This window comes from Camelus bactrianus, chromosome 2 (assembly GCF_048773025.1).
Source record: "Camelus bactrianus isolate YW-2024 breed Bactrian camel chromosome 2, ASM4877302v1, whole genome shotgun sequence".
Classification (NCBI taxonomy): domain Eukaryota; kingdom Metazoa; phylum Chordata; class Mammalia; order Artiodactyla; family Camelidae; genus Camelus; species Camelus bactrianus.
Window position 1 is genome coordinate 119,427,642 of NC_133540.1, and position 13,550 is coordinate 119,441,191.

A 13,550-nucleotide genomic window follows, 5' to 3' on the forward strand; every position below is an offset into this window, starting at 1 on the left:
GTTACAGGAAGTGAGAGCCAGAAGAAGGGACCTTCTCAGGGGGACACATGTTTATCGTGTAGCCTCAGAATGCCAGGGGCCCTGGTAGGTCCTGGGGACACAGCCCTCCTCCAGTCTCAGGCTCTGAAGAGTGGCTTTTCGGGGAGGAAGCAGAGGCCCAGGCCAGCGAGCCTCCAGACTGGAGATGACGAGAGTCAAGGTTAAGTCCTTGTTGCTCACTGTGCTTCGCTATAGCTGGGGTCCCCAGAGTGGCTGCATTTGAAGGTGGGTCAGTTGACTGTAGGCCTGTGGCTTCTACGCTTCCGAAAGCCCTATGAGATGAGACGCTGCCATATGCTGCCTGTTTAAGTGGTCATTACTGCAGTCGTGAAATAAATGAGATTTCGGAGGATTTTGCACTCCCTTCTGCTAAATAAAGCTGTGGATGGGATTACAATGAATTTTTTAGGTATTTTATAATTTATGGTTGGCTTGGAGCCATTAGCTATATACATATAAAGAAAAGCAACAAAAGGATTTTTGAAAAAAAGCCTCAGAAATCAGAGTCAGCTCGATGGTTGTTATCACAAAATGGGATCATCTATTTATTACGAAGAGCAGGGATGGACCTCTGTGCCTCCCAGGGTGGCATTCCATTTTCTCCAGTAAATAATACAGGGCTTCCCCCGTAATTACCTGATAGACTGGAAGAGCTTCTTGCGATCCATTTCAGTCCATTGGGTAAATGATATGTTTTCTAAAAGCATCTTTACCCAATAGCGCAGCTTGTGAACTAATGACAGATACAGCGCAGCCTCTGTAGGGAACTGTGTCGGGGCGGCAGTTACTCTGATAAAGTTATACGTGGGCCCCAAGCTACCAGATTCCAGGGGGACAGCATTTGTATTTAGTATTACGAGAGAAAATAAACACTTTGCAAGAGCATTCTTTGGGCATTTTCACAGGATGTCTAAAGAGGCCATGCATCGGGCAGGGTGCCATTTCCAGCCAGCGACATCCCATTTGAAATGCAGCTGCTCTTTGTTGCTATGAAAGACATGTCAGAATTAGTCTGGGAGGATCCCATGACTAGTCCCATATGGCTGCCTGGATCATCGGTCTTGGAGTTGTTGATAGAGGAGTGATTCAGATTACTGAGGCAACCGTGAGATCATGGAAAAAGGCCCTGGGCGGCAGTCAGAAGATGTGGGCTGGAGCCCCAGCTCTGGCCCTTAACGGGGCAAGTCACTTACCTCACTGAGCTTCAGTCTCTGTCTTTGAAAATGGGGATAACCGTCACGGCATCATGGGGAAACTGGGAGGACTGGGAGGCATGTTTCACGTGTGTTACAAGAGGAAGGTTCTGGCATATATGATGAGTGCTTGTTAAGGAACCAAACCAATAATCGATGATTTGGCACTAAGACAGTTGTTCTCCAAACTTACCTGCCTCCATGAATCACCTGGGATGCTTATTAAAATACAGATTTCCAAGCCTTCTAACTGACGGATTGACTGAGAGGCCCCAGAACCTGAATTTAATAAGCATCCTGGTCTAGTCTTATGGTCAGATTAGGTTGAAACACAGGAGTGAAGACAAAGAAGCTGCAAAGGACTCATTTGATGTTTTGTTATCTGTTTTTCCTTTGTCATCCATAGGACTAAATCAGGCACATGGTTTGGTTATTCCTCCCTTCTGCTTGGCTCTCCTTTTCTACAGTTAGCAATATAACCAACCATCATGGTCAGGTATCTGCTGATCCAGGTGTGTGTGTGTGCAGATGTGGCCTGGGACTCTCTCATGACCATCTCTGGGTGGCTTGCCTACATTTCTCTGACAAAATGAACTTTTTTCTTTTGGTATCAGTCCACATTGCCGGGTACACAAAATTATTCTAAACTTAAAATGAGTATCAGTCCAAGAAGCAGGATTCTCCAGAGAGACAGACATCAAAGTGACATGTCTGCATAGCTGTCTCAGAGCTGACCCAGCCTGCTCCACGCGGTCTCCATGCTGGTTGTCTGATGGGTGGAGCTATCATGAAAGTTCTCCCCCTGGAGTGGGGATGAACCTTCCAAGGATTCAGGCATCTTCACAGGATGCCTAAGAGGCACCCCATGAGTTAGATCTAGGGTCTATCCAGGCTGGCATTTTATCTGGGGCTGCACCTCTTACTACAGTCTGTGAGGTGTCTAATAATTCCTTTCCATGCTGACAGCCAAGCAAATTAGACACTTCAGTGGAGTAAGAATTCGTAACAATGAACCTCAACATCTGGGAAGCTTCCTATGTTCCTGGGACGGCGCCCCTTTTCAAATGTTATCCCATTGAATCTTCATAAAAGCTCTCTGAGTTCGTATTCCCATTTCACAGATGAGGAAACTGATGTCTGGACAGAGGTCATATAACTTGTGTGAGGTTGCTGAGCTACCATGGTGAATGGCAGAAGTGATACTGGAACCCAGTTCAATCTCACACCTTCAGCTGTCATGTTGTCATGGTCTCCATTGTAATGTTCCCCCATATTTCTGACCCTTCCAGCTGTTCTGAACGGCTGTAGCCCCACTGACATTAATGCACCCTGACTCTACCGCCTTGGCATCAGTTTGTCTGGTCTTTGACAGTCTGCTTCTCTCCAGGTGTTTCTGAAAATTTCTGTGGGGAGGGGGCTGATTCGTCCAGGCCAGTACTGACCAAGGCTGTTTGGCTTTTATAATATCTTAGGGATCTGTTGTTCCCACTTTGACAAAATCTCAGAATCAGAAGAACATTCGTGGTCATTTAGCCCAACCTCAAACAATGTCAGAGTGTTGAATCCAGGATCTCTAATGAATCGTGAGCCCTCTGTCTGAATGCCTCCAGGGATGGGGAACTTGCTACCCTCATAAGCCATCTCTGACATCTCTGGGCAGGCGACACACCTGCCCACGTTGACTTCCATGCACAGTCTTCTGTTGGGCTGATGGAAAAGCACCAAGGGACTAAAATACAACGTGTGGGAAGTGGTGGCTGACTGAATCCAGGACACAGGATCCCTGGGTTTTGGAAGAGTCACCTTCCTTGGATGAACAACAAAGTGACTTCGCATCAGAGCGGAGGAGAACCGTAAGATGGCAAAAACTGAAGAGGCTTTTAAGTCACCAAGGGGGCTGCTGTGAAGGAAACACTGTGGTGTTTTCAGGTTTGAAAGGAGAGAGTCTAAACCAGCAAGGGTGAAGGGCCGTGTTTGCATTTTATTGATTTCCTATTGATTTCAACGGATGAACTGTCTGCCTGAGAAAAAGAGACTGACAGGGAAGCAGAAACCCAGAAGGCTGGACCTTCAAGGGAGGGAGGGAATTACATATAAAACACCCCAGGCACCTACTTCTTTCATGGTCAACCCGGGAGCACAGTCCAGGGCTTTAATCCTTCTCTTGGGATCCTGGCGGGAGAGATTTGTGAGCTTGCCAGAGCCTTCTCCCCTGGCCTCCCAGGAAATCTCAGCTGTCAGGAGAGAGAACTAGGGGATCTCTTTTGGAGCTTCCTGAGCCTTGAGTGATAGTATGAGAACGATTCTGAGCTTCATTGGATCTGATGCATCTGTGCGTCCCCAACCCCTACCAGGTGATTGTGCAAAGTAGAAGTTCAATAAATGTCTTGAAAACTGAATGAAGGAATGCTTGATGAGTTGCTTTCTCTCTCTTTGGGGGCTTGGGCATGAAACTATTCTTAAGTTGGGAGTTTATCTGCACATTTCATTCCTTCCAGTTGGAAGAAACCCAGAAGGGCAGAGACAACCCTCAAACTTCTTTTTCAGTGCTCTGCTGTGACACTGGGCTATATCTTGGGGTTTGGTATCATCAGCCTTTTCTCCTTCTGCTAAGACTAGACAGAGGTCGTTTTTGCCCTTGTAGGGAACCACTGTTGGAGGCTCTTCCCTGCCTCTGTTCAAGGCATTGACTCGGAACACAGTGCTCATGTGAGATAGTGCCTGGCTGGTTCCCACTTTGTTTTTCTTTTAAAAATATCTTTATTGAAGTATATTTAACACTCAATAAAATTCACCTGTTTTCACTGTATAATTCAATGATTTTCAGCAAATTATGTTATTGTGCAACCATCACCACCATCCAAATTTAGAATATGTCCATCACTCCAGAGAGATTCTTCACACCCATTTGCTGTCAATCTTCAATTCCACCTCCAGCCCCAGGCAACCACTACTTTACTTTAAGACTCTATAGATTTGCTTTTTTTTGTAGTTTATATAGAAGAGAATCATATACATGTGAATTTTGCTGCTTTCATGTGGCGTAATGTTTTGAAGGCTCATCCATGTTGCAGTGTGTATCAGTAGATCATTTCTTTTTATTGCTTAATAGTTTTCCATTGTATGGACATATAACACTTTGTTTATCCATTTACTTGTTGATGGATATTTGTATTTTTTTCTTTTCTCTCTTGATTTTTGATTCTTATGCTGCTATGAACGTTCGTGTGCAAGTTTTAGTGTGGACGTACATTGAAAGCAACATGCTAGGCTCCGTGTAGAAGATAGGAGGGCAGAGATGAATGACAAATGAATTTCAAATGTATGTGTGAATTTCCCCACTCACTACCTAAGTAAGAACAAAAGAAAACCTATGTCATAATCATCACTTTTAATACATAAGGTGATTGTATTTTCTACACTGAAAGTCAGTCTTAAAAGGCATTTTGACAAAAAGTTTATAATACTATAAACTGGAATGTCATAAACTGGAATGTACACATATTGTGGATTAACTTTTTTATAGGGTGGTGTATAAAGTTTCTATAAATATGACCCAATCAAACAAAGTTTTGCTTAGGAGTTCAGTGTTCATTCATTCTTGAATTTATATGAATTTAGTGACATAGGCAAACCAGATTTCTGAGTGCTGGGGGTAGAGTAATGAATAGAGAACCCTGACCTGAGGGAGCTTATATTCTAGAGGGGAGACTAAGACAATGAAGAAATAAGTAGTAAAATACACACTATGTCAGATGGTGATACATGCTGTAGAGAAAAATTAAGCCATTAAGGAGGATAGAATATTGGGAATGAAGGTAGAAATGGGACAATTTAAAATAAGGTGGTCAGGGAAAGCTTCATTGAGAAGGTGACACTTGGACAAAGACATGAAGAAGGCGAGGGAGCAAGACATGTGAGTATATGGCAGAATAGCATTTCCGGTAGAGGAAAAGGCAAGTGCAAAGACCCTGTGGCAGGAGTGTGCATGGAGTGCACAAGCAACAATGAAGAAATCAGAGATGGCTGGAGTGGAGGTAGTAAGAGAGGATATCAGAGAAATGGGATCAAGCAGGGACAATGACACCCTTGGAACATGCCTTGAAAGGTAGTGGAGTTCTGGTCCCAAAGAGAGGCTGAAGGATCCCTTGGCAGATATCCTGTGGTGATGGATCAGGTGTCAAATGATCAGCTGGATACAATAGCTTTTCAGGTCCCTTGTAACTTTGGGACAGCATCGTGATTCTTGGAGATGGAAAAGGGCTGTTCTGTGCCAAACAGGTGGGATATCATAATGCATATCAGAGGGCCTCCACTCTGTCAGCGAGCTGCTGGGGTATTGCCAGGTATTTGCTACAGGTGGGCGATGTGAAGTGCTCGAGCTCGGAGAAGGTCAGCACATCTCATTTCACTGACTAGAGTCTTACTTGGGCCCCCTCCCTCCCCTGGCCTTGCACTTTAGCTCAATTTAAAAATCAAGAATTCTTTTTTTTCCCCTCAGTAGATTATACCCTCTTGGTGTATACGTAGGAGGGAAAATAACTTAGTTTGTGAGGTTCCAACAGGTACTTTGTAGTACATTAATGTCCACTTAGCTGCCACATAGATTGCTCTGTCAATACCCAAGGCATTTAAAGTTGCAATTTTCAGATCTCTTTCACACCAGGTACACACACACTCAAGCTGAAGGTGTTACCTCTTAGTGCCTGAGCTGAGAGTGACTCGCTGATTTTTCACCCTTCACCACCACTCAGTAGAGGATTGTTGGGGCTGGTATCAGACAGCACAGGTGGAACCACGTGCCACACTGTTTTTTTAAAGCTTCCTTTGTTTCCTTAGCAGCTGCTGCCTCTGGTCTTTTACTAGTTTGCTCAATGGTAAGGAAGGATGACCCACAGACCATGGGTGATCTTATAGTTTTAAAATATTCATTATAAAACATTTGGTGATTGAAGCCTTTGGGCTGCCATGAAGGCCAGTGTATACAAGTCATAGTTAAGTTTCCTTATTTTACCCTGAATTAAATCCCATCCTTAGATCATGTAAAATGGTTTATGTGGCATGTATGTGGCTTTGTCGCAAATAGGTTATCTTTTTTTTTAAATTATCATTTAATTTTAGAATAGTTTTAGAATTACAGAAACATTGCACAGGTAATACAGAGTTCCCATATACTCTGCACGGAGTTTCTCCTAATATTAACATCTGACGTTAATATGGTGCATTTGTTACAATGAATGCACCAGTATTGATACTTTACTATTAAGTAAAGGCCTTGCTGTATTCATATGTCTTGAATTTTTTCCTAATGTCCTTTTTCTGCACCAGGATTCCATCCAGGACACCACATTAGATTTAGTTGTCATGTCTCCTTTGGTTCCTCCTGGCTGTGACCATTCTTTGACTTTCCTTGTTTTTGATGACCTTGACAGTCTTGAAGAGGACTGGTCAGGCATTTTGCAGGATACCCCTCAATCGAGATTTGTCCGATGTTTTTCTTAGGATTAGAGTAGCCTCGTGGGTTTCTGTGGGGAAGATGACAGAGGTAAATCGCATCGTTTTGCAGGTGCATACTGTCTTATCACTGTTGCTATTGAACTTGATCATCTGGCTGAAGTCATGTTTGTCAGGTTTCTCCGCTGTCAGGTTATTTTTTAGTTTTCCTTTCTTTCATACTGTACTCTTTGGAAGGAATTTGCAATGCATTGCCCACACTTAAAAATTTGGAGTTACACTCTGTACCTCTTTGAGGGTGGCATGTGTACAGAAATTATTTGGAATTTTGCTGCATGGGAAATTTGTCTCCTTGCTTTCATTTACTTATTTATCTGAATTATTTACTTATATCAGTATGGACTCGTGGATATTTACTTTTGTACTCTTGACTTACAATCCAATACTATGTTATTTATTTTGTCACAGCTTTGGCAGTTGGGAAATCTTTTAGTTGGCTTTTGGGTCCCTTTGACATGCTCCTATCATTGTGTGTGTGTGTGTGTGTGTGTGTGTGTGTGTACACCTGTTTGAGCACTTCCTTACTTTCTGGCACTGCAAGATACTCTAAGGTTATTTTGTTTATTTCTTACCCCCGTCCAAGAATCAGCCATTTCTGCAAGGCTCCTGGGTTTCTTTTACTGGAGAATGGTATTAGAAACCAAAAACTAGGCTTCAGGAGTGCTCATCGTCACTGAGATGTTACTGTTCTACACTCAGAGGGGTTATCTTTAACACAAACCTTTTTTTTTTTTTTTTGAGGAGACAAAGTTGTAATATGGTAGAAGGGGTTCTGAACTTGAAGCTGCTGCTAGCATGCACCCATCTATGTAACTGTGTGAATGCAAGCAAACCACTTCACTTGTGAGCCCATTTCCTCTGTGACACACAACGTGGGGAAGGTGATATCTTGCGCACCTCATTTACAGGGCTTCATTGAAGATCGAAAGTACTTTGGCATACACTGTGCCTGTTGCTGTCGTAATTTTAGTTTGACCAAATTGCATGCATTTTCAAGTAAGGATCGTAAACATCAGCATTCAGCTATTTTTTAAATGAAAAAGAAATTATAATTTTTAATCTTAGAATTTATTTGTTAATATATCCTTCAGAAATTTCTGTTATGAAAAGAAATTTCTAATATTTTGCTTTAATTATTTTCCTTTCCTTAAATGCTTAAGAAATTTAAAAAAGAGTCAAGTCAGATATTAACCAGGAGAGCTTTGTGTTACTCCTAGTATTTGTGTTAGAGTAGCTTGGGGGGACTTGGAAACTTCCGTCTCACCAGGCTCCCCTCCCACACCAAGTGAATGTGCTACGTCAAAACAGTACGTTTGCAGTGCAGAATGTCACACTGAGACAGGTCCCCTCAGCCTCCATTCCAACCTACTTGCTCCCCATTTCCCTACCATAGAAATTCTGGATTTGCCACTATAGCCAGAACGTTTCTTTATCTTCTGATCTTGTGCACTAGGAACAAGGTATAGACTAGGTCATGCTTTCACCATCTATTGCAAGCTCTGAAATCTATGCCTTATAGGTAATGTGGTGGGGCTCTTGGTAATTTTAAAACAGATTCTCCAAGGCAACTCATTTGAAAGGGTCCAAGAAAATCACATCAGCCTCCTTCTGTTTGATGTCCCTTGTGTAAACCAGCTAGATGGGAGACATATGTATACACACACACACACAGACACACACACACAATGGCACCGTGGAGATACAGAGACTGAGGACGGGAGGCTCAGCTCAAAGCTGTCAGTCTCTGGGTATTGCTCCTGGCCTGGTGACCCTGTGGAATAACCCCCAGCTGTGGGCTATAAGTGACGTAGAAGAGGCAGTGAACCATCTCAGCATGAGGGGAGATGCATTTCGCTGGCATGGCTGTGTTTGTGTTGCTTGTTGGAATTTTAAAACATGGTCTCATCTAGAAAAAGAAGCCCCGGCTCTCTCCTCACAACCAAGGATTCTGAGCTTTTGCTTCTGCACCGGGTGCCAGCTTGACTCCACTCCTGCCTGACTCAACTTCGTTCTCCTCTGCGGGGAGCTCAGCTCACTTCCAACGCCTGTTTAAATCAGATTATTTGCCTTTTCTTTTCATCAAGCGCTGACGTTACAGAGAGGAAAGAAAGAAACATGCGAGGAAGGTAGTTGTCTATTGTGCTAAGGATGCAATATAGAGATGCTCATTTGGAAAATGGGAATTATTTGGTTCAAACAAGACTTTCATTTTGCTGTAAATAAACCAGCTTAAGGTGAAATGACTGAGGAAAGAGAGGGCAGGGCAGTGGAAATCCAGCCTGCTTGAAAATGTGTTTATTTAAATGAACAGTTACGGTGTTTCTAGTCTGATGTGGGAAGGAGAACTTCTCGTTGGTTTGGGAAAAGCTCCCTATGGGCTGTTCATCTTAAACACAGCCTAACGGAGAGCTACTTAATGAGAACGGTACGGATCTCAAATTCAATTTGGCTTCTAACTGGCTAACGTGTGTCTTTAACTTTGATCTGTAAGTAGGAGTCAGGAGCGTGATTGGCTAATGTTTGACTTCCACTGGGCCTAATGAGATTTTATGAATATCAATATTGCTAGAGCATCATAATGTATTTGCTGGCTTTTTGTGGCAGTGAAAAAAATATTGCTGTCTATTAGTCAAATAACTTGGTTCCATAACCCCACAGTAATTATTCCGATTTCCCTTCGGTGAGAGTGGGACAACCGTTCCTTAATTTTGGGGGAGGTCAGCACATTTTTTTAATTGATGCTTAACTCGACCACATCTAATGTCAGTCAACTGCTGCTAATAGGCTCTATGATAACACAAAAGTGCTGATAATTTTAAATGTCGCTGGTGAACCCCAACAGGGCTACGTATTCAGGACTGCTCTGTGAGGGTTCATTAGTCATTCAGCAGCGGTACCGAATTTATGTTGTTAAATTCATTTCAGCCATTGAAACTTGACAACTAATTTTGGATAAGAATGATTGGAATTGATAAACTCTCTTATTTTTGGAAGTGGCTGTTTTTCAAAACAAATCTTTTATCTAGGATGGCACATAATTTAGTGGAAACATACACAAATCGTCATTGCTGTTGATCATGAGGGCGGGGGAAGCATTCAAATCATTAGATCCTTTATTTTTCAGGAAGAAATAAAGACTATGGTAGGAAGGCCGTGATGCTCATCGAAACCAATACACATACAGTGATAGTTTATATACTAATATTTTTTTTTAGAAAGGGAGATGGAAAAAAATAAACTTGGTGTTTGTTTTCCACAAATCTATTACTTGTAGATGGAAACAAAACACATGGACATTCCTGGCATGGTCGAAAACTCCAGTAAGGAGGATATAAGGAAAGTCTGTTCCATGAATGCCTTCTCCTATAGGACTGACTCTACCTAGCTATCTTGTTTAATCTAAGAACGCTGTGAGGTAGGTAACATTAACCTCATTTTACAGCTAAGGAAATAGCTTTGGTGAGCTTGAATCACTTGCTCAAGACCGATTGTTACAAGATGTCTGAGCTGGGATTCATTCCCAGGTGGGCCTGACTCCAAAGGCCACTTCTGTGCATTAAAGTGGACGCTCACGAGCGAAGGGGTCATCTCATTTTTGGTCACCTCTGCGTCTCCCAGTGTCCTATGCAGTGGCTGGTACTCAGTGACACGAGAGTTCCCTGCCCATCTCTTCCCTGACCTCCAAATTTACCATCAGAACCTCTGCAAACTGCCTCTTTCCCTTCTCTGCTCCTTTGTATTTTACTCCCAGCTAAACCAAAACCCCCTTGCAGTGCTGACTTACAACCTGCTAGCTGTCTGGCCTCTGTTCTCCTACCTAGTCCTCTTATGGTATCTGTAACCCATGAATGAAAAAGATTTTGTCAGTTCCACTTGCCAGGTGAAGAGAATGGTTCGGGGGAGTTAAGTGGCTTCCCATAGGCACACATCTCCTGTGGGATGGACCTGGTATCAGATTCCAATTGTGCTCTGCTTCAAAGCCTGGGCTCCTTTGGCATGGAAACTGAGTTGGGTCTTGTGTTGAGGTGGACACTCTAGGTGGGAGCAGGCTAGAATTAGAAAGTGCGAGTGAAAGCTCAGAAGTGTGAGAGCACGCGGCTGGTCCTGAGAAGAGGGACCACTGAATAAAGTCATCGGGATTCTGGTGTTTTAGATTTGTTTGCCAAGGGAGGATCTGAGCCATTTAACAATGCTGTGTTCTTCCTTCCTGACCATTGCAACCCTCGGTGATGCTCTTGCTTGTTTAGGACCAGCCTGCAGGACTTGGGAACCATTTGGTTGGAGGGTAGCTCTAGCTCTTTGACAACCTCCTTTTCTGATCACTCATCCTACAGCCAGCAGTGGCCTCCCTCACGTTTTGAGGGATCCATACCCACACCTTTCCTCTTACTGCCTTCCTCCAGGCATGGAAGGAGATTTGGCTCAGTCCCCACTCCGAGTGTTCACTCCAAAGGCACAGCGAGGTGCACTGGTTAACACATCTCTGCTGTCTCATACCCCATCTTCCGCAGTTACTCCTCCCAGAGAACACCTGGTTTTTGACATTAGGACGAAGAACATTTGACAAAGCCAGAGATTCTCAAAAGCCCATTCCTGATGAAATGGTTTTGCTCTTTCTCCTCTCGTGCTGTTGTTTAAGTTTCAGGTTTCCGTCTGGGGAGCCTCTTGAAGTCAAGAAATTAGACCGCAAACAGTGTCACCGCTGAGCTCCCGTGACAAAGTGGTATAATATGAAAGTCCAGTAGCAGCAAGCTTGTCAAGTGTTTATTTTAGATCGTGCAACAAAGGAAAATCCTTAGGTGCTCAAGTCTTGCACTGCTAGACGGAGGGAAGCAAGAGAGCCTGGATTTTCCAAATGTTCTCATTGGACAAAGGTCTGTGTTGGCCGTTTTGTTCAGGCTGAAAGTTTCCCACCTTCTTCTCTCCACCCCATTTCTTCCCTATAGTCATGAGAATCAGAGGTCTTGACTGTTGCTCAGTCAACCCGTTGTCTGCTCAGGTCTCAGGAATAAAGAAACAAGGCTGGCTCTGAGCACAATTTTGGCTCCTCCCCCTCCTTTCCAATGCCTCCACCCCGCCTGTGTCTTGAAATCCAATGAAAGGCGTATCTTAGCTTAGACAGTTTTCTATGCTCACAGAGTTCCTCCGTTGCTATTCTTCTGTGCTTCGGGTAGCGTTGTGGTGACCTCTTTCTGCCCTTTATTCAATCAACTCAGTATTTTATTAACATGAAGAGTTTGTTTTGTTCAGCAGAGAGTGGAGAATCGGGTGCATGCTTCTGTATTAGATCTTTACAAAAATACTAAAGAAAGCCAAACTAAGCGTAGCCTCTGGGACTCTCTCTTGCTGCTTTCTCTCTTATTTTTAAGCCAATCACTTGACACAGGTTAGGTATATAGTATATGCTCAATAAATTTCTTGTTGATTCATTGATGCTTTTTCCTTGTCAGGCCAGTTCCCACAATCCCAGGATGTCTCAGTGTTTTAATGGCCCTGGATTCGAAATATTGTCAGAAGTTTTACTGAGGCTAAATAAGCCATGTGAATTTGTTCCTCCCAGTTGCCTTCTCAGGGAAGTTCCATGATCAAAGAGACCTGAATTCATTTCTCCTACCTCAGTCCTATTCCTGCTCTCCCATTGATTTTGTTGTCTTCAGTGTTCACTGATCTGAAAACTTTGATTCTAAGTTTGCAGGTCTCAGAATGCAATGAAGTGATTTGTCTTTCCAGGGTCTGGAAGCCAGCCTCTGTAGCCTTCTGCCAACTCTGCATTGCTCTGGCTACTGGTAGCAAAGTTCGAGCATTTGCCCAGGAGGTCCCCAACTTTATCCTTGACTCAACGTGTTTATACATTGCAGCTATTTTCTGGCAATGTAAGGTGTATCGTCGATGCTCATTTGTGCAAATATTAAGTCGCAGGGATTGTTCTAGATGCAAAGAGCATGGGTCACCATGTTGGGGAACTTACATTCTAGTAGAAGATAGGACATTCAATAAGTGAACAAGCAAACACATTTAAAAATGAGAATTTCAGATTGTGGTGAGTGCTGTGAAGCCAATAACTAAGGTGAGGTGATAGAGACATGGGGTGAGGCAGGGAGCAAGAGGGGCTGGAGAGCACCTCCTCTTTGAGAGATGACATTGGACTGGATAGGGCACGATGAGGAGGCAGACAGGTGGTGATCCTGAGGAAGGAAGTTCTTGACAGAGGAGCCCTAGGTACGAGGACCTGAGGTGGGATCAGCGTGGTGCTTTACTGAGAGTTGCTGGGTGAATTCCGAGTGGACACCAGTTCCAATCATCATATTGGATGTGAATATTTCTACATAATAGTTTTAACAATAACTATAGTTTATGAATCACCAAGTAACATGCTAGATGCTCTACATCCACCAGCACTAGTTGCTGAAATGTAAGCCAGATGAAGGCCCGGATATTTGTCTGTTTTGTTCCATGATGTATCTCACATTCACATAGAAAGTGCTCAATAAATATTTGTGATCTAAATAAGTACTTCTTGCACCCCTATGGCAGACGTAGCACCCCCTCTCGTTTAGATGAGAAGACTAAGGCCCAAAGGCATGAAGAAGAGCTGGGACTTGAGCCTGAGGCTGTCAGACTCGAAAACCGATGCATTTCCCACTGTGTCCACCTCCAATGCTTGTTCTAGTGCATCTGACCCAGCTGCTTCCAAACTCTAGTCTTGTCAGCATCCCTCTGAGTCAAGACTGAGACTAGGAGTTAATTTGGCTGTTCTGCTCACCCCTGTTCATTAGGAAGTGGTCCTTCGACAGCCCAGTCATC